The 21,910-nt window shown below is 39.6% G+C and overlaps 1 non-coding gene across 1 annotated transcript; it reads left to right on the top strand.

The window, feature by feature from the left end:
- Positions 1-14,933: 14,933 nt before the first annotated feature.
- trnaf-gaa (transfer RNA phenylalanine (anticodon GAA)) lies at positions 14,934-15,006 on the top strand. The gene has a single exon. It is a non-coding gene; the product is annotated as a tRNA-Phe (tRNA).
- Positions 15,007-21,910: the final 6,904 nt, after the last annotated feature.

Here is a 21,910-nt window from a genome sequence, read left to right as displayed (position 1 = left end):
AAATCAGTGTTTATCAATCAATTTATTTATTTGACATTTTTAACACTAAAGAGCAATCGAAACAAAAGACACAAAAAATGTGAAAAAACACACACCAGAGACTGCACACACACATATATACATATTATTGCAAACTTTAAACACTAATTAATTTAATACACATTAAAATAAAGACAAAATATATACAAAATATATCTAAAAATAAATACAAATTCTATCTGAAAATATATAGAAAAGTCTGTGTGTACACTACCAGTCAAAAGTTTGGACACACCTTTTAATTCAATGTTTTTTGTTTAGGGATTTATTTTCTACATCCTAGAACAATACTGGAGATTTCAAAACTATGAAATAACACACATGGACTTAAGTAATCCATATGTAACGACAACAAAAAACAGTCAGTTGTTATTTTAAGACACGAAGGTCAGGTGTTCTGGAATAGTTCTTGCAAGAACAGTATTGTCAAGTGCATTTGCAAAACCCATCAAGCACCATGATGAAACTGGCTCACATGAAGACCATCCCAGTAAAGCAAGACCAAAACTTACCTCTGCTGCAGAGGAGAAGTTCATTTAGAGTTACCAGCCTCAGAAATCACCAATTAACAGCACCTCAGATTAGAGCCGTTATGAAGGCTTTACAGAGCATCAGTAGCAGACATGTCTCAATAGCAACTGTTCAAAGGACATTATTGTGGATTTCGGCCACCTTCAGCATTGTTTTACAATGTAGAAAGAAATAAACATCAGGAAAGACCATGGAATTAGAAGGAGTGTCCAAACTTTTGACCTGTAGTGTATATGTGGACTGTTCGGACCCTGCTTTAGTTCCATCTTACAAAACCTACACGGGCGTCCGACATGGTCAAAAGTCAAAGAAGCTTTATTACCATATATAGCTGATGCAGTACACGGTGAAATGAAACAACGTTCCTCCTGAACCAGAGGTCCTATACTACAAGTATACAACTATACTACAAGGTGCATTCTTTAGAAACTAAACATACAACATAAGTGCACAGGATGACAAGACAAGACAGTGCAGACAAACAAGACACATAACGCTGACGCAAAAGAATAGTGTTTGACCGTGAGTGCAAAGAGATACAAATATTAAAGTGACGTGTACATGTGAACAAGAAATATGTGTGTGTGTGTGTTGTTCAACAGTCTGGTTGTGTGGGTCTGAATGCTTCAGTACCTCTTTCCGGATGGCAGAAGGGTGAAGAGTGTGTGTGAGGGGTGTGTGGGGTCGTCCACAATGCTGTTTGCTTTACGGATGCAGCATGTGGAGTACATGTCCATAATAGAGGGAAGAGAGACGCTGATGATCTTCTCAGCTGATGGTGAGCTTCAGGCCTCTTACGTTTCTGCAGTCTTTTCTCCTCCACCTGTTGCTTGGTAGATGCAAGTTCTCTCTGAAAGAACTCAGGTGGTATGGAGAGGGCAGCAGAAGGCACTGCAAGATACGAAATCTTGTCAGGCATTTGTGTATAAGAATATAAAAGGTTTTAAATACTCCATTCTTACATTACCTTTTACTTTTAACTTTAGTGATTAATGCTCAACAGATGAGAGGAGATGAGATGAGATGAGATTATTTGTGTGTATTATGATGACAGGCTTTTCCCTTCAGGGGTCGCCACAGCCAATCATCTCTCTCCACCTATCCCTATCTTCTGCATCCCCAACACTTGCACCCACTAGCTTCATATCCTCATTTATTACATCCATATACCTCCTCTTTGGCCTTCCTCTTTTCCTCCTGCCTGGCAGCTCCATGTCCAACATTCTCCTACCAATATACTCACTCTCCCTCCTCTGAACATGTCCAAACCATCTTAATCTGTCCTCACTAACTTTGTCCCCCAAACCTCCAACATGAGCTGTCCCTCTGATGTACTCATTCCTAATCCTGTCCAACCTTGTCACTCCCAAAGAGAACCTCAACATCTTCAGCTCTGCTACCTCCAGCTCTGACTCCTGTCTCTGTCTCAGTGATACTGTCTCTAAACCGTACAGCATGGCCGGTCTCACCACTGTCCTCTACACCTTCCCCTTGATTCTTGCTGAAATTTTTCTATCACACAGAACTCCCGACACCTTTCTCCACCCATTCCAACCTGCCTGCACTCGCTTCTTTACCTCTATCCCACACTCTCCATTACTCTGGACTGTTGACCCCAAGTACCTAAACTCCTGTACCTTCTTCACCTCTTCACCCTGTAATCTTACTGTTCCACTTCCCTCCCTTTCATTCACACACATGTACTCAGTCTTACTACGACCGAGTTTCATTCCTCTTCTCTCCAGCGCAAACCTCCACCTCTCCAGGTTTTCCTCCACCTGCTCCCTGCTCTCACTAGAGATCACAATGTCATCTGCAAACATCATTGTCCAAGGAGACTCCCATCTGACCTCCTCTGATAACTGGTCCATCACCATAGCAAACAGGAAGGGGCTCAGAGCCGATCCCTGATGCAGTCCCACCTCCACTTTGAAATCCTCTGTCTGCCCTACAGCACACCTCACCACTGTCCTGCTCCTCTCATACATGTCCTGCACCACTCTGACATACTTCTCTGCTACTCCTGACTTCCTCATACAGTACCACAGCTCTTCTCTTGGCACCCTGTCATACGCTTTCTCCAAGTCTACAAACACACAGTGCAACTCTCTCTGACCATCCCTATACTTCTCCATCAACATTCTCAGAGCAAAAACTGCATCTGTTGTGCTCTTTCTGGGCATGAAGCCATACTGCTGCTCACAAATTTCCAATACCTTCCTTAATCTAGCTTCCACTACTCTTTCCCATAGCTTCATTGTATGGCTCATCAACTTTATCCCCCTATAGTTGCTGCAACTCTGCACGTCACCCTTAATCTTAAAGATCGGCACTAATACACTAATAACTTTCTGAGGCTGTGGCATTTAAGCAGCCCAGCAGGCCCAATGTGCCATAAAAACATTTCCCACACCGTTGCACCACCTCCACCAGCCTGGACTGTTTTAAATAGTAGATTATAGAAATGATTTTAAACCTCTCTTTTCTCTCTCTTGAAGTGAACATGATTGCATGTAGCCAGTTCACCTGATTGCATGTTTTGGGGAGCAGGGAGGAGGAAGAAACTGACACAAACATGATCATGTAGATCATGTAGAATGGGATTACATTTTTTTATGTGCTACAGAAATTTGGTTTTGGTAACACATTCATTTCCTGGATTAAAATTTTATATTCCTTCCCAGTCTCCTCAGTTTGGACAAATGGAGTATCTTCCTCTTATTTCCCCTTGAAATGCGGCACAAGACAGGGCTGCCCACTTTCACCTTTGCTTTTTGCATTGGTAACTGAACCCTTAGCAATTGCCATTCATACTGAACAATTGGGAGAGCTGGTACAGTTCACAAAATCTCAGAATGATTTTGCTCGCTGGTCAGCTCTCCCCATTTCTCTGGCTGATCGTTTAAACTCAGTAAAGATGAACATTTTGCCTAGATTTCTGTATTTATTTTAGTGTGTTCCAATTTTTATATCTAAAACTTTCTTTAAGACTTTAAAACAACACATCTCATCTTTTATTTGGAACAAATGACCAGCCAGAATCTGCGGGGAAATACTTTTAAAACCAAATTGCCATCTCACGTTTTCCTAACAGTAATTCCATTGTCCGGCAATTATTTGTACAGTTGTTAATTATATCTACATTGATAATATTTTTCCTAGCTTTTCTAACACAAAAATTCCCCTTTCCGTTCATGTTTTTAGATATTTTCAGTTCCAAAACTTTGTTAAAAACTAATTTCCCAACTTTTCGAATCTTCCACAAAAAATCCCATCTAGATCAAATTCTTGAAGTACCTTTAGATAAAGGTTGTTTCCAACACATTAACATATATTTTGCACTTAAAAAAAAAAAAGTACTTGAGTACTTTTTACAGTGGATCAAATTGACCCGAAGATAACAGGAGGGTTAAATGATTGGAGTTTTTAGAGAAACAATAATCAGACAGAGGTCATTCTTAAAAAAGAGAGATTTGATTTGAAACCTGAACTGCTATCAGGGCCATGCTGAACACCTTCTGACCAATCCAAATCAAGTATAAATTTTAATGTCAATACTGCATATAATTATCAAATAAAAGTCTATCCAGCTGTTATGCAAAAGTCTGTAATAATGTTTCTCTTAAGCGTTTTAATTAAAATCCATATTTTGGTGTAATTTATACACATTGATTTGTCCATCATGACTTTTGGAGGCTTTATTATGTCCATTTTATAATGAAACAGCAAAAGACTTTGAAAATCATCTGTCATTTTCTGATCATGTTAAATATCAACACAACTAGACTGAAATATACAGGAAAAATATCTACTGGTTTCCTGTCAGGGTTGTGACTTTTTCTGGCCACTAGAGACCCCCACTGCCTTTTTGTTGGTTTCCAGTCTCTGTCATTATGTCTAATAGGTGTCACCTGTGCTTTGTTTAGGTTTGTGTATTTAAGTACAGAGTAATGAGAGTGTTTCTGCATGAGTGTGTGATGTACAGAGCAGTATGGCATCCATGGCTTATGGCTGCATGTAGACATACAGTAGGGTCTGATTGGTTTTCTTTAAAACAATTCTCCAAAGAAGAGTTGACTAAATTTTCTCTACAGTGATGTGAAAGACTCCTTGCTAGTTATTATTTATGCTTGATTGCAGTTGTTGCTGCTGAAGGTGGCATAGCCAGTTATTAGTGTGGGGGAAATTACTTTTTTACATAGGCAAACCAGGCAGGTTTGGACAGCTTTTTTCCCTTAATAAATGATATAATTTAAAAACTGCATTTTGTATTTACTTGGGTTATCCTTGTATAAAAAATAATTTGCTTGATGAGCTGAATCATTTAAGTGTGACAAATGTGGAAAAAAAATTAGGAAGGAGCAAATTATGGTTCATTGTGACCACCTGCTGAAACAGCCCTGACCCGTCATCCACTGACACCTTTCTATCAGAACCAGCATTAACTTCAGCAAGGTGAGCAACAGTAGCTTGTCTTTGGGATCGGATCAGATGGGCCAGCCTTCGTTCCTCATGTGCATCAATGAGCCTTGGCTGCCCATGACCCTGTCGGTTCCCCACTGTTCCTTCCTTGGACCACTTTAGATACTGACCACTGCAGACCTGGAACACCCCCACAAGAGCTGCGGTTTTGGAGATTCTCTGATCCAGTCGTTTAGCTGTCACAATTTGGCCCTTGTCAAGTCGCCAAAATGTCTAAAATGTCTACACTTGCCCATTTTTCTGCATCTAACACATCAACTTTGAGGACAAAATGTTCACTTACTGTCTAATATATATCCCACCCACAAAGAGGTGCCATGATAAGATAATCAGTTCAGATAATTATTCACTTCATCTGTCATATATATATATATATATATATATATGTATTAATAACATACATATAGGGATCTAGTGGAGACCACACCTCTATGGAGCAGGGCTGCAGGGCAGATTTGGCAGCAAAAGGGGGACCAACACAATATTAGGCAAGTGGTCATAATGTTATGGCATATATCAGTTTATATATATATATATATATATATATATATATATATATATATATATATATACTTTACTATTCAAAACTCATACAATATGTGTGCATGTGTAAAAATAAAAACAAGAAAAAAAGCTCAGACATTTAGAAACACCTTTTTTTATTTATATATCTATTCATCAGTATGAGTGAGGGGAATCACGGAGGTCTGCGCATGCGCTTGTCACGCTGCAGGGTCACGTGATCTAGTTTCTGTGGAGTGTTTACTTTTAAATCCTAAAGTGTTGCGGTTCTGAAGGTCGCAAGATTTGGATTATTTTTTGGCATTTTTGCTTCACACCTTTCGGATTTCTCTTTACTCCACTACTGGATTTGACTCCTACACCGACTCTACAGCGCAGCGATGATGAACTTCGGGGGAGGAGCCGAGCCTCAGCACCAGGATGTGGATCCCGAGCCCGGATGGAGCGGACTGTACGACCCCTGGAACGGTGAGTTACTGAGTTTCCTCTTTTTCACTTAAGTATAAAGTCTTTTAAGCACCGCGTTATTACAAAAAACCGCAATCAGGAATATCGTTTTATATGATTAGATGGTTTGAGAAATTCTGTTCGGCTAATCTTTATTTGGCTAATCGTTTTACGGACACGATCAGTATGCTAAAGCTAGCGGACAAAGCGGCAGACTCCAGTGAAACGAGCAGGGAAGAAGAAAACAGTGTTCATGTTTTCAGATATGTTAACATCAGCTTTTCATAAAACTCCCAATGTTTACTTAACGTTTGCTAAAGTTTACTAAGTCAAGCCGAGGAGAGTTAGCAAAGATTAGCTAGACGGCTAGTTAGCATGTAGCTAAGTAATTGTTTTTCAGTGTTCATAGTTTTTTTTTTTTTTGATGGAGTGAAAAGAAAGAGTTAAAATGCTTATAATAACATGAAGTAACATATTATTTTAAGGATTTTTCATTGTCCGTGTTTGTCGAGTTGTTAAAGCGGAGAGAGAAAGGGGCTGTGAGGAAAGGCAGCTAGCTGAACAAAACCAATCGGTACAAATAAATGGAGCTAGTGTGGCAATGTAGAGTGCAGCTTAGGCAAAAATATCAAGCTGTTTGTTTCAGTTCTGTTCAGCAAGGCTTTGTTTCTAGCTGTCGTGAATAAAATAGTTAGGAGTAGTGTAATTTATGATGAAGGGCGAATTTTTGAGAGGAGACACGATATTTTGAAGCATTGAAATAAATGCCCAGTGTGACTAACAGTGAAGCCGTGATACTGGAAGAGCCCCGTATAACACCTATAAATGCAGCTTAAATGTAAATACTGAGTTTTTAATGCACTTTTACAGGAAGATTACAGTAATATAACTTGTGTAAATACTTCTTGTTTTCATAGTGAGGCTTTGCTGCTTTATAAAACATACACAGTGCTATTAAAATGAAGGTTTCTGCTTTCTTTTATGAGATGTTAATAGATGTGTTGCATTGTCTGTTCATCTTCTTTGACACAGGGAGTCGGAGGGAGACGTTTGTGTTTCCGCAAGATGAGCTCAACTACAACAGAGAGCTCAGCGATTACGAGGACGATGACAGCCGGCCTGCTCAGCAGAATGAAGCTGGAGATGGTGGTGAATATCAGGTTTCGACGAGGAACCCGTCCATTGATAGAAGTCCATCCCCACCGATGAGAGGCCTCTCTCCTATATGGACCCCATCCCCTGTGAGGAGCCCATCCCCTGTGAGGAGCCCATCCCCTGTCAGGAGCCCACCCCCTGTCAGGAGCCCACCCCCTGTCAGGAGCCCATCCCCTGTCAGGAGCCCACCCCCTGTGAGGAGCCCATCCCCTGTGAGAAATCCATCCCTTGTCAGGACCCCACCCCCTGTGAGGAGCCCATCCCCTGTCAGGACCCCACCCCCTGTGAGGAGCCCATCCCCTGTCAGGACCCCACCCCCTGTGAGGAGCCCACCCCCTGTCAGGACCCCACCCCCTGTCAGGACCCCACCCCCTGTGAGGAGCCCATCCCCTGTCAGGACCCCACCCCCTGTGAGGAGCCCATCCCCTGTCAGGATCCCACCCCCTGTGAGGAGCCCATCCCCTGTCAGGACCCCATCCCCTGTGAGGAGCCCATCCCCTCTCAGGACCCCATCCCTTGTCAGGACCTTACCCTTGACAAGATATCATTTGCTGCCTTATTATGAAATCAGCCTCAACAACATTGTGGATGATAGGGGCTATGTTCCTGCCACAATGATGACTCCTTTCCGACGCCAGGGCATAAGGAGGAGGCGGGACGAAGAGGATGGCTATCAAGAAGCCCCTCTGAGTAGACGGCAGCGTGTGGAACCTGATGGGGATGTGGATTTCATCGGGAGGGATGTCCTAGTCCCCAGTAGGTTTGTAAGGTTTTATGTGAGTGAGATGTAACTTTAAAAAGCTCAGTCTTCACCTCATATTCATCACCTCGTATTCATGATGTAAGGTATGTATCTGTGGTAAGTATGTGTGGTAAGTATTTCACCCCTAGATTTCAGCATTAGTCTTATCCCTAGTATAATCTATAAATGTAAACCATTTTAATGATATAACTGTGGCATCATTGAAGTAGTCATGGCATCTAGTTAAAATAAAATGTCTGCTGGTTTTTGTATTTTTCATATGTATTTTGATTTTGTTAAATGTTTAGAATTTTTAGATTATTAATGTTGTTTTTTTATTGTTCTGTTGTTTTGGTGTTTGGTGTTTATTGGTGTTAAATTTGGTGTTAAATTATGCATTGCTGTAAATATGTAAATATTACATTTTTAAGATTAAGATTTTTTTAAGTTATACAAATGTAGTGTACTCCCACCCCCCAAACCCCCCTCTCTTCCCCTTCTAAACCCCCTAAACACCCCCACCAGCAAGTTTAGAGATTATTAAGATATTTATACCACAGCGATTTGTTTTTGTTTTATTTATTAAACATTAATGTTAAATAAGCATTTCATAAAAAATTGTCACAACACTTTATTAAACGATAATCAGTTTTTAAATTCATTCATAGTCTCTGATTATGTCTGGCATACACATCCCTGTGAATGCACTTTTATTATGGAAATAATTAATATTAATCTTAACATATAATAAATGCTGCTAAAATAATGCTAAGTAAGGAATCGTACTAAAATATTTTAAAATTATGCACACCTTATTTCAATTAGATTCAAGCATTTCGTTGTGGTATAAAATATATTATCTGTAATAAGTTTATAGTTCATCATTGCTTGTAAATAGTTCTAAATAGTTAATAAATTATTTATTTGTTCAATACTCGTGTCTCAAGTGTCTTCTTTTTTTTATAACACATCATAAGCATTTCTCATTTATTTCTCATATAATTACACTGTAGAAATTCTCCCTCAGCTGGAACCTTGGTGTTCAGAAGTAATTCCACTGTTTTTCTCTCACAAGCAAATACTTTCTAGCCAACAGTCTAAACCTGTTAAATCTGTATAACTAATGATCTGGTGTTGTTGTAATGTCAAATAAACTGATAACAAGTGAAGCACAAGATATGATTTTAATTGTACATGTTCAAGTTAATTCACAAAGGTGATCAAGTGATTAGTTCATAGATGAGACTTAGGAACTAACGCACCATGAGGAAGAAACTTCAGAGTTCAAAGCAGCATCAGCTCTAAATATGGAGGAAAAGCTGTCAGAGAGATGCTGTGGTCAGATAGACACCAGGGTTTGGATAACAAGTTTGCATTTCCTTACAACTCTTAATAATTATCCACAACACTTCTTTTTTTCTTTCACACAGATTTTGTTTTACATTATGCGTTATTTTTATTTTAGATTATGCATTATTAAAAACAAACTGGTCCATCTGTGGTGAAAAACACTGGTAGCTGTGGTTGCTAGAACTTTCCAAAAATGATTGTTACTGTTTATATATATATATATATACAGTATATCACTCATGGGATCAATAAAGTCTATCTATCTATCTATCTATCTATCTATCTATCTATCTATCTATCTATCTATCGTGTTTCTATTCTATTGTATCATTATTCTTTTATTATTATAAAAGTTCAATAAACAGGTTCAGCAAAAGAAAAAAAAAACAGAAAATGACTGAAATAAAGGAATGAAAGTTACATAGTGTTATTGGAATCTCCTTCAGTATATGTTAAACATTCTCCTTACAGAAAGTTTCAGCATTACAGTAGTTCTATGTATTCAGTATTTCTTTACATCACTGCATTTAAAAAGTATAAATTTTAATGTCAATACTGCACATAATTCTCAAATAAAAGTCTATCCAGCTGTTATGCAGAAGTCTGTAATAATGTTTCTCTTAAGCGTTTTAATTAAAATCTATATTTTGGTGTGATTTATACACATGGGTTTGTACATCATGACTATTGGATGCTTTATTATGTCCATTTTATGATGAAACAGCAAAAGAGTTTGAAAATCATTTGTCATTTTCTGATCATGATAAATATCAACACAACTAGACTGAAATATACAGGTAAGATATCTACTGGTTTCCTGTCAGGGTTGTGGACTGTTTTCTGGCCACTAGAGACCCCCACTGCCTTTTTGTTGGTTTCCAGTCTCTGTCATTATGTCTAATAGGTGTCACCTGTGCTTTGTTTAGGTTTGTGTATTTAAGTCACGTGCTTGATTCACAAGTAAGGGAGGAATAATTATTTCAATTAATGGTTCTATAATTTATCACTTGTTATAATACTACTTCAAAACAGATCAAATAAATAAATAATACAATGCAGATATTATATTTCTCTGATCCACCAGTGTGTCTCCACATCCTTATTTGACAAGAAAAAAGGCCATTATATATTTACACCACGCTGTCTGGGAGCCAAAGTCAAAACATTGCATGCAAAGGACTGGCTTACATGGAAATCTGGTGACCAGCTAGAAGGGAAGATGCTTCCCTTCTTCATAATCTTCATGAATGTGTCCTTTGAGTGGTACAAATCATGGACTGGCTGCGTTCATATTCTATTCAGTTCAATTCAATTAAATTTTTTTTTGTATAGCACTTTTAACAATGAACATTGTCTCAAAGCAGATTTACAGAACATAAGAAACAAAAAACATAGTGTAAAAAGTCCTAGATGTTAGACAAAATCATCCCTAGTGAGTAAGCCTGTGGAGACATGTGGCAAGGAAAAACTCCCTTAGATGGTATGAGGAAGAAACCTTGGGAGGAACCAGACTCTAAAGGGAACCCATCCTCATTTGGGTGACACCGGAGAGTGTGATTATAAATTATTCTAAGCACCGAAGAGTGTGATATGAACAATGTCCTTTCTGCAGTTATGTACAGTCTACAGTGTGATGTAGAATGTTAGTGTGTATTAATTAGGAGGTTGTTGTCGTCCTCAAAGTCCACATAGGGCTGGCAGCGTTGCTTTGATATACCCAAATCCTCACGAAGCAGAATCCAGCTGAGGTTGGTCCATCTCTGGATGCCTCAGGATCCTCGCAGGGTTGGCCTCTGTCTACTGGAGCTGGCACAATCTCCAGATGCCTCGGGATGGGTAAAAAAAGGAACAGGTGGAAAGGAATTAGCATTCGTAATATTAGCAGGACTAGATGATAATGTGCATTTGATCAGATGTACTGGAGTACAAGGTTATTGGGTGTGTTATGTGTATGCCAGGCTAAAGAGATATGTCTTTAATCTACTTTTAAATTGGGAGAATGTGTCTGAGCCCCAAACACTGTCAGGAAGACTACTCCAAAATTTGGGAGCTGAATACGAAAATGCTCTACCTTCTTTTGTAGATTTTAATATTCTGGGAACTACCAGAAGTCCAGAGTTTTGTGATCTTGAAGAGCGTGGTGGATTGTAGCATGTCAGAAGACTGGTTAGATACGTGGGAGCTAAACCATTTAGAGCCTTGTATGTAAGTAGTGCTAGTTTGTAATCAATTCTAGACTTAACAGGTAGCCAGTGCAGGGATAATAATATTGGGGTTTTATGATCATATTTTCTTGATCTGGTAAGAACTCTGGCAGCTGCATTCTTCAAACTTGTTTATTGAAGATGCAGGACAACCACCTAGTAATGCATTACAATAGTCCAGTCTGGAGGTCATGAATGCATGAACTAGCTTTTCTGCATCAGATACAGATAAAATGTTCCTAAGCTTGACAATATTTCTAAGGTGGAAGGCTGTTTTAGTAATAGTGGAAATATGATTTTCAAAGGACAAGTTGCTGTCTAACTGTCTAATATTACACCCAGGTCTCTCACTGCTGAGCTAGCCATAACAGTACATCCTTCTAAATGCAAGCTAAATTCTAATGGAGGGTAATGTAACTTCAAACAGGCTTCTTCAAGGTGAGTTGTTTTATTATGGTTTGACATAATAGGCTTGCTTAGTCATATCCATGGTCTCTGCTATTTGTGTCCCTAAATTAGTGTTAGAGTGAATGAGTGCAAAGGTTACTGTGAAGACAGAAGAGAGAGAGGAGAAATGTGAAAAGAACTCCGCACAAATCTCATGCTTACTCTCCCCATCTGGGAAGCATCCGATCTTGAATGGGAAAAAACATGTATTGTGGAGCTGCATCTGTAATATGTATATAAAATGGGACATTGATATATTGTAGAAAGTATTCAAAACCGTTCGTTTCCTTGTTTTTTAATAGGTTACACCCTTATTCTGAAATTAAATAAATTCTCCAAAAAACACCATAACAAAAAGTATAGTTTTTCACATACTGTATGAGTGTAACTTATAAGTATATGTTTTGTAACTGTTTCACATTTCTCTTCATTCCTCCTCCCAGTCCCTGCTATGTACAAACATCCCACTGTGTTATTAGGGGTTACAACCGGCCAGATGATGAGCAGTGCCTTGTTTCCTCCAGAGGTATGAATATCAGTACCTATAAATGTCATCTACACCTCTATTAGTTCATTAGTAGCTGCTGAGAATATGCTGCTTGTAAGGTTGTGACTGAAATGTTGTGCGGTCTGTGTCTTATTATTTTGCATGTTTATATTTGCAGCCTGGCTAGCTAAGCATTTAACTCACTGGTTCGTGTGAGTTTTCCTTCACATCAGGACAATTGTATATAAAGAGTTCCCAGTATCTTAAACTCTAAGGGTGAATAAAGTGTTGTTGTTGTTGCTTGTAGATTGAACTAAATGTAAAAGAAGACATGATAGAAGACTGGTGATAAACCAAGCTAAACATGTGGTGTTAAAAATATAGCTTAGGTACATGTGATTTCCACTGATCTCACTGATTTTCTCTGATCTGCTGAGACACAGATCTGAGTATTTTCATCATCTTTGAAGGGCCCTGTGACTTAAATACACAAACCTAAACAAAGCACAGGGGACACCTATTAGACATAATGACAGAGACTGGAAACCAACAAAAAGGCAGTGGGGGTCTCTAGTGGCCAGAAAACAGTCCACAACCCTGACAGGAAACCAGTAGATATCAGTTTATATTCCTTTTTCATCATAAAATGGACATAATAAAGCGTCCAAAAGTCATAATGGACAAATCAATGTGTATAAATTACACCACAATATGGATTTTAATTAAAACGCTCAAGAGAAACATTATTACAGACTTTTGCATAACAGCTGGATAGACTTTTATTTGATAATTATGTGCAGTATTGACATTAAAATTTATACTTGATTTGGATTGGTCAGAAGGTGTTCAGCATGGTCCTGATAGCAGTTCAGGTTTCAAATCAAATCTCTCTTTTTTAAGAATGTCCTCATTCTGATTATTGTTTCTCTAAAAACAGTTAAATCAAAGTATTTGGCAAACTCCAATCATTTAACCCTCCTGTTATCTTCAGGTCAATTTGACCCGCTGTAAAAAGTACTCAAAAATGAGGTATAATTTTATATAAATGAGATTTATAATACCAAATATTTAAAAAAAGTGCAAAATATATGTTAATGTGTTGGAAACAACCTTTATCTGAAGGTACTTCAAGAATTTGATCTAGATGGGATTTTTGTGGAAGATTCGAAAAGTTGGGAAATGAGTTTTTAACAAAGTTTTGGAACTGAAAATATCTAAAAACATGAACGGAAGGGGGAATTTTTGTGTTAGAAAAGCTAGGAAAAATAATATCAATGTAGATATCATTGACAATTGTACAAATAATTGCCGGACAATGGAATTACTGTTAGGAAAACGTGAGATGGCAGTAAGAGGACCACACAGTAGTGCAGCTGGTCAGGATGGTGAGACTGGGGAGCAAGAACCCTCTTCAACACTGACTCAATCTGGGACCCAATCACAGAGTCCGAAATGACTCTGAAACCAGAACAGTGTAGATTGTATATTTGTCGCCCAGTTGTAAAATAAGAAATTTTGAAGGGCAGTTTGGTTTTTAAAGTATTTCCCTGGGGATTCTGGCTGGTCATTTGTTCCAAATAAAAGATGAGATGTGTTGGTTTGAAGTCTTAGATAGAAAGTTTTAGATATAAAAATTGGAACACACTGAAATAAATACAGAAATCTAGGCAAAATGTTCATCTTTACTGAGTTTAAACAACCAGCCAGAGAAATGGGGAGAGCTGACCAGCGAGCAAAATCATTCTGAGATTTTGTGAACTGTACCAGCTCTCCCAATTGTTCAGTATGAATGGCAATTGCTAAGGGTTCAATTACCAATGCAAAAAGCAAAGGTGAAAGCTGGGGGCAGTACGGTGGCCTAGTGGTTAGCACTGTTACCTCACAACAAGAAGATCCTGGATTCACATCCTGGGTTTAAACAGGCAGGGGTCATTCTGTGTGGAGTTTGCATGTTCTCCCTGTGCTAGTGTGGGTTTACTCTGGTTTCCTCCCTACTCTTGGTATTACTTCTGTGTTTTCTTTTGTTTAGGGAGATGTTTGTGTCTTCTGTCTAGGAAGAAGCCTAATTGGTTCCCCCAGTCTACTTGGTGCCATGCCCTGCCTGGTCAGCTGACTCCATGCAACCTATAAGAAGACTCCTTCATCACTTCCTGCCTTCAGCCTTGTGCTCACTTGCTTCACCCTTTTGCTCACTTGAAAGCCCTTTACCCCTTAACTGCTCAGCTGTGTAAATGTGAGTTGCTCTGGATAAAAGTATCTGATAAATCTTGTAAATGTAAATGCTACTGTTTGTTTGCAGTCAAATAAATCTGTAGATGCCCTAGTTAACACGATACTTATGTAGCAGTTCCAATCAGTACAATGAAGTACATCTTGCTTTCTGCTGGACAGGACCTTCTGTCTATGCCCTTAAGGAAAAAGCTCTACCGCTTTCTGAAGAAGTTTGCCTCGCCGGTCTGGACGTGGTGCGCAGTCGTGCCGACAAAAACCTGATCACTCACACATACAGGAGAGGCCTGGTAGAGGTGCCGAAATAGCTCAGTTGGGAGAGCGTTAGACTGAAGATCTAAAGGTCCCTGGTTCAATCCCGGGTTTCGGCAGCTGGAGGCAGTGTAGTCAACCTGCGCAGTTCTGCAACTTATGCCTCAGACTTGAAAACAGCAAAACGTGGAAATGGTGCAGGATAAAGGTCTGAAAGCCCCCTGGTCTGAGACGAGAGCAAAAAAACTAGGATGCTACAGAACTCTTAGGTTCTCGTTGAATGCTTAGCCTGCACCCTTCAGTTTACGTGACCGCATGCCTCAATACCTGCCTACAAATCATTGAAAGGTAGCCTCCTAGCCTGCACGCCATTAGAAAACCCCTGCTTTTGACAAGGCTCCTTGGAAGCGTTGCCCCCTGACGAGGTGGCTGAGAGGTTAAGGCGATGGACTGCTAATCCTTTGTGCTCTGCATGCGTGGGTTCCAGTCCCACCCTTGTCGTGCGTGTGCTTCCTCTTTACCGCTATGCGCCACACAGCAGCAACTGAATGCTCCCCCAGACAGTCGTGCATCGTGAAAACAACAGTGATCCGACTACTTTGAAAATCGTGCAGTGTGAACTCAGCATAAGTGTTTCACAACCTTGGGCTGCATTCCCATGCTGGTTGGACACACATGCTGTAAGTTCATATGAACAAGCCACTTCAACCGGAGGTGGAGGATATGGACAGCCAATCCACATTTCAACTCTTTGGAGGTGTGGGTTCAAATCCCACCGCTGCCAGGGTGGCCTTTTGTTCTTAATATTCTCCTAGTGCATGTTCCCGCTCAGTGCTTAATTAGTAAATGAATAATTTCCGGAACAAAACTAGCAGTCTCTCGCCGCTGTGACAAAACGGTGGTAGCGCAATTATAAAGATTATAAAGATTCGTTGCTGAATGGTCTCATGTATTATATTATTCTGTTCCATATCCATGCCAATCATGAATTTAAAAAAATAAATTCTCTCTCTCTCTCTCTCTCTCTCTCTCTATCTATATATATATATATATATATAATGAGTAAAACCATCATGGCTTCTCTATTGTTAGCAAAACATCTTGAGGCACCTCATCCTCTGCAACACACCATTCTCATATGCCGCAACCATTTAAGGGCAGTTGTGGTAAAGAGAACTTTAAATATCTCTTATGAATTTAATATTAATTTCAAATTTCCTAAATGTTGATATTTTGCTTTATGATTTGTTTCATTGTAGACAATCAGCAAGTGTGAAAAAAAGCTTTAGCAAAGGTTAGGGTGACAAATTTCAGGGAAAAATTCTACAGAAACCCAGAACTGCTGGAGGAGTACAGAAGAGGGAGGTTAGGAGAGAGAGAGAGAGGTTAGGTTTGGAGATGTTACAGCAGGTGTAATTAGCAATAAACACCCTACAGTGTTAGGAAATGTACATGAGAGTATACACACACACACACACACACACACACAACCCTTTAGCCACTACTATAACAGGACTTTGGTGCTGGACTGAGTGGACTGTTCATACTGGGGGAAATTCCCGCCACACTAAAGCATGGAGGTCGTGTGATTCTTAAAGTGACAGCAGCCTAATAAATTTGCTGCACAATTTTGTTATAATTTAGTAATTTAATTACATAATAAATAAACAGTTATTTGTTCTTCTGTTAGTAATTTGTTTGTTTTTTTTATTTTCTTTTTTACTTTACTTTTCAATTCATTTCAAAGACTAAAATTAAGCTCTACCCCACAACTTCAGGCCCAGTATAGAACACACACACACACACACACACACACACACACACACACAGAGTAAGCATCAATTCTATACTATATGATGATGTATACATAAAATGTTTTTCCCCATGTTATGAGACTAATTTAATGTAATGCTTTCTTTCCGCTTCCAGGAATCAAAAACGAAAACAAACTGGAAAAATAAAGAAAACTGAAGAGCTGACTAAGAAGCAACATGAAAAGAAAAAAAGACAGTGGTCAGTTATTTTTTAGTGCCATGGTAAAATGCTTCATGTTTTTTAGGTAAACGTTGAAATGTTGTCCTGTTTATTCCTGTTTTAATGTTTTTCTTATACAAGGTATAAGAAAAAGTATACAAGGCTCAGTATAAATCTCAGACTAGTATACTTATTATCATTACCCAAATAATTAACCTCATTACCGAAACCTATATATCATTACTGAAACTCATGATTATTAGATGTTAATTTAATTAATAGAGATATAGTACTTTGATTTTAAATGCATGTGCAGAATCTTAAAATGATGTTCTCTCAGGTTTGTCACGTCATTCTGAAAAAATGTCAGGTTTCTTCAAAATATAAAGAAAAAATGTTTGTAAATTGTGGACGGTGTTGCGGTAATGAGAGAAATCAGTCAAAATTTAAAAAACTGTTAAATTAAAAATAAATATTATTTCAGAACTTGAAGTAACTGTGCATGACTATTAATAATCCATTTTTAAAACTGTGAAAATGTATTTGCTTTTCTATCAGTGTTAATGTTTTCACAGTGTTGCAGTAATGAGATTTTTTAGGACTTTTGGAAATTATGTTCAAAAAGGTGTTAAATGGTAAGTAAAAGTTTTTAAATTAATGTTCACAAACACTCCAGACTTTGTTGCTAATGTCTAAAAAAAAAAAGTTAATTTAAGCATTTTTAAAATTTTCATGTTTGAAATTTTTAAAACCAAGATTTCGTGAGAATCACCCAGATATGTGTGTAAATGTTTGTAGAGGAAGTGCTGGAGTATGCTGTAAAAACATCGATTTTAAAGTACTATCCGCTGTCGTCTGCACTCTGCATGCTAATCTTTGTTTTAAAATTGTTCTTCTGATGTCTGAAGGTCCAGAGAGTGCTGAGGGTAAACCCATGGGCTTGGAATCGAAGTACAAGTGGGTTTTTAGAACAGAATGCACTCTTTATATGAGGTGTCTGCTAAGACCTATATTTTGTAAAGGTGTATGATGTATTCTGTGTGTGTGTGTGTGTGTGCATGATGTATTCTGTGTGTGTGTGTTAGGCACCTGTTGGAGCTGTTAAGGAGGACAGCGGTTCACGAGTGAGAGTAACTCTTTGCATATCATCGGTCCATGTGGATCTGTTAAAACCATGGTACGAAGATGTCTGTGTGCTACTTCTGTTAGGTTAGGATACACACATGTACTTGAACACACGCCAGCTTCAACTGGAGAACGTCGTAGGAGACAAAGTGTTGGTGAGTGTGTTCCAGTATTCCTGGAATTCTCGAGTCGTGTATACAGCTGGGACGTTACAGGAGCGGCAACATCACATGATTCAAAAGAAGTGAATGTGAGAGAAACTTGGGAGTGATATTACTGTAACTGATAACCCAGTCTGTCTGTCTGTCAGCCTGCCTGCCTACCTACCTGTCTGTCTGTCTTCTTGCCTGCCTGTCTGTCTGTGCACCTGTCTGTCTGTCTGTCTGTCTGCCTACCTACCTACCTACCTGTCTTTCTTCCTGTCTGTCTTCCTGCCTGCCTACCTGTTTGTCTGTCTGTCTTCCTGTCTGCCTGTCTGTGCACCTGCCTGTCTGTCTTTCTGTCTGTCTTCCTGCCTGCCTTCCTGTCTGTCTGCCTGCCTGTCTTCTTGTCTGTCTGCCTGTCTGCCTACCTGTCTGTCTTTCTGTCTGTCTGCCCACCTGTCTGTCTATCTTCCTGCCTGTCTGTCTGTCTGCCATTACCTGTTTGCCTGTCTTCCTGCCTGTCTTCCTTCCTTTCTTTCTTCCTGCCTGTCTGCCTTCTTGCCTGCCTGTCTTCCTGCCTGCCTACCTGCCTGTCTGTCTTCTTCCCTGCCTGCCTGTCTGTGCACCTGTCTGTCTGCCTGCCTACCTACCTACCTGTTTGTCTGTCTTCTTGCCTGCCTGCCTGTCTGTGCACCTGTCTGTCTGCCTGCCTGCCTGCCTACCTGTCTGTCTGTCTGTCTGTCTTCCTTCTTGGCTGTCTTCCTTTCTGTCTGTCTTCCTGTCTGCCTGTCTGTGCACCTGCCTGTCTAACTGTTTTTCTGTCTGTCTTCCTGCCTGCCTGCCTGTCTGTCTGCCCACCTGTCTGTCTATCTTCCCTCCTGTCTGCCTTCTTGCCTGCCTGTCTTCCTGTTTGCCTACCTGTCTGTCTGTCTGTCTTCCTACCTGTCTGCCTGTCTGTCTGACTACCTGGCTGTCTGTATGCCTACCTATCTGTCTGTTTCTTTGTTTGTCTGCCTGCCTACCTCTCTGCCTACCTGCCTGCCCACATGCCTGCCTATCTGACTGCCCGTCTATCTGCCTGTCTACATGTCTGTCTTCCTCCCTGTCTGTCTGTCTGCAGGTGATAAAAGCAGCAGTCAGCCAGTGTTCTTCATCCTGGAAGAGTTTGATCTGTTTGCTCATCATAAGAACCAGACGCTGCTGTACAACCTGCTGGATGTTTCTCAGTCTGCTCAGGCTCCTGTAGCTGTGGTGGGACTCACCTGCAGACTAGTATGTACACACACACACACACACACACACACACACACACTTAATATACCTGTCACCAAAAAACGCCGCATGTTTATAAAATCTCTGTATTTTTTTCCTGTTTGTTTATTCCAGGACGTTCTTGAGCTCTTGGAAAAGTGTGTGAAGTCTCGTTTTTCCCACAGACAGATTCACCTGTTGAGTTCTCTGACTTTCCGTCAGTATCGAGACGCCTTTCGGTCCGAGCTCACGCTGCAGGATGACTTCCCCGACAGCAAGTTCTCTCAAGAGTGGAACCTCTGCGTCTCGGTACGACACACCGCATCACGAACCTGAACTGAAGTGTTACACTGCTCACATGTGAACATACACACTGCTGGAGGAAGCTCACGTGTTTTCCTCGATTGTACATAGCACGTGTTCTCTCTCCTCGTCTTCCTCACCACTGATGATGATGATGATGATGAGGGAGTAATTATAATGATCCAATTCTAACCATGACAACCATGATTTGACCAAGCATGACCAATTAGAGTAAAATAAAAATATCTAATGGCTTAATATATATATATATATATATATATATATATATATATATATATATATATATATATATATATATATATATATATATATACAGGTGCAAAGTTGATTTATTTCAGTAATTCAATTCAACAAGTGAAACTGCTGTATTATATAGAGCCATTACACACAGACTGATATATCTCAAGTGTTTATTTCTTTTAATTTGGACGATTATGGCTTACAGCTAATGAAAACCCAAACTTCAGTATCTCAGAAAATTTAAATATTGTGAAAAAGTTCAATATTGGAGACTCATGGTGTCGCACTCTAATCAGCTAATTAACTTAAAATACCTGCAAAGGTTTCCTGAGCCTTTAAATGTCTCTCAGTCTGGTCCAGTAGGCTACACAGTCATGGGGAAGACTGCTGACTTGACAGACATCCAGAAGACGGTCATTGAGACCCTGCACATGGAGGGTAAGACACAAAAGGTCATTGCTGAAGAAGCTGGATGTTCACAGAGTGCTGTGTCCAAGCACGTTAATGAAATTTGAATGGAAAGAAAGTGTGATAGAAAAGGTGCAGAAACAACAGGGATAACCGCAGCCTTGAGAGGATTGTGAAACGAAGCCCCTTCAAGAATCTGGGGGAGATTCACAAGGAGTGGACTGCAGCTGGTGTCAGTCGCATTCCTTGTGTCAAGCCAGTCCTGAACCAGAGACGATATCAGAGGTGTCTTACCTGGGCTAAGGACAAAAAGGACTGGACTGTTGCTCTGTGGGCCAAAGTCCTCTTTTCAGATGAAAATAAATTTTCCATTTCATTTGGAAATCAAGATCCCAGAGTTTGAAGGAAGAGAGGAGAGGCAAAAAATCCAAAGTTGCTTGAGGTCCAGTGTAAAGTTTGGGGAGTGGTTTGGGGAGCCGTATCATCTGCTGGTGTTGGTCCACTGTGTTTTATCAGGTCCACAGTCATCTACCAGGAGGTTTTAGAGCACTTCATGCTTCATTCTGCTGACCAGCTTTATGGAGATGCTGATTTCATTTTCCAGCAGGACTTGGCACCTGCCCACACTGCCAAAAGTACTAATATCTGGTTTAAGGAGCATGGTGTCCATGTGCTTGATTGGCCAGCAAACCCTGTGAAATCCCATAGAAATCCCATAGAGAATCAGTGGGATACTGTGAAGAGGAAGATGCGAGACACCAGACCCAACAACGCAGAAGAGCTGAAGGACGCTATCAGAGCAACCTGGGCTTCCATAACACCTCAGCAGTGCCACAGACTGACCGTCTCCATGCCACGCCGCATTGCTGCAGTAATTCATGCAAAGGGAACTCCGACCAAGTATTGAGTGCTGTACATGTTCATACTTTTCAGTAGTCCAACATTTCTGTGTTGAAAATCATTTTTTTAATTAGCTTTTTATTGGTGTAATATTCTAGTATTCTGAATTTTGGGTTTTCATTAGATGCAAGCCATAATCATCAAAATTAAAAAAAATTAAACACTTAAAATATATAAAAAATATATCAGTCTGTGTGTAATGAATCTATATACTATAGAGTTTCACTTGTTGAATTGAATTACTGAAATAAATCAACTTTTCGATGATATTCTAATTTATTGAAATACACCTGTGTATATATAGTGGGGGGGGACGACAAAATCTCTGCTGCCCTCTAGTGGACAACTCTGAACATAACCATGACGACCACGATTTGACCAAGCAGGAGTAAAATAAAAATATATAAAGGCTAAAAATATACATTATAGAAATATAACATACATATAATAATAAAAATGCTTTTTATTACAAAAGTACAGCTTTTGTATAAATATATAATCACTGCCCGATGCCTGTGGGTCATTATACACAGAATCGAACTGAGCAATTATTTTCTTTACCCGTGTCACGAAAACTGAAGGACATCATAGTATGGGTTTTTAAACTGTGGTCAGCCCTGAATAGGGGACAATGTCATTTATTTGTTGCTGCTGTTTC

Source organism: Hemibagrus wyckioides, unplaced genomic scaffold, assembly GCF_019097595.1.
Source record: "Hemibagrus wyckioides isolate EC202008001 unplaced genomic scaffold, SWU_Hwy_1.0 Contig10, whole genome shotgun sequence".
NCBI classification, from domain to species: domain Eukaryota; kingdom Metazoa; phylum Chordata; class Actinopteri; order Siluriformes; family Bagridae; genus Hemibagrus; species Hemibagrus wyckioides.
This window is presented reverse-complemented; position numbering and strand designations above follow the sequence as displayed.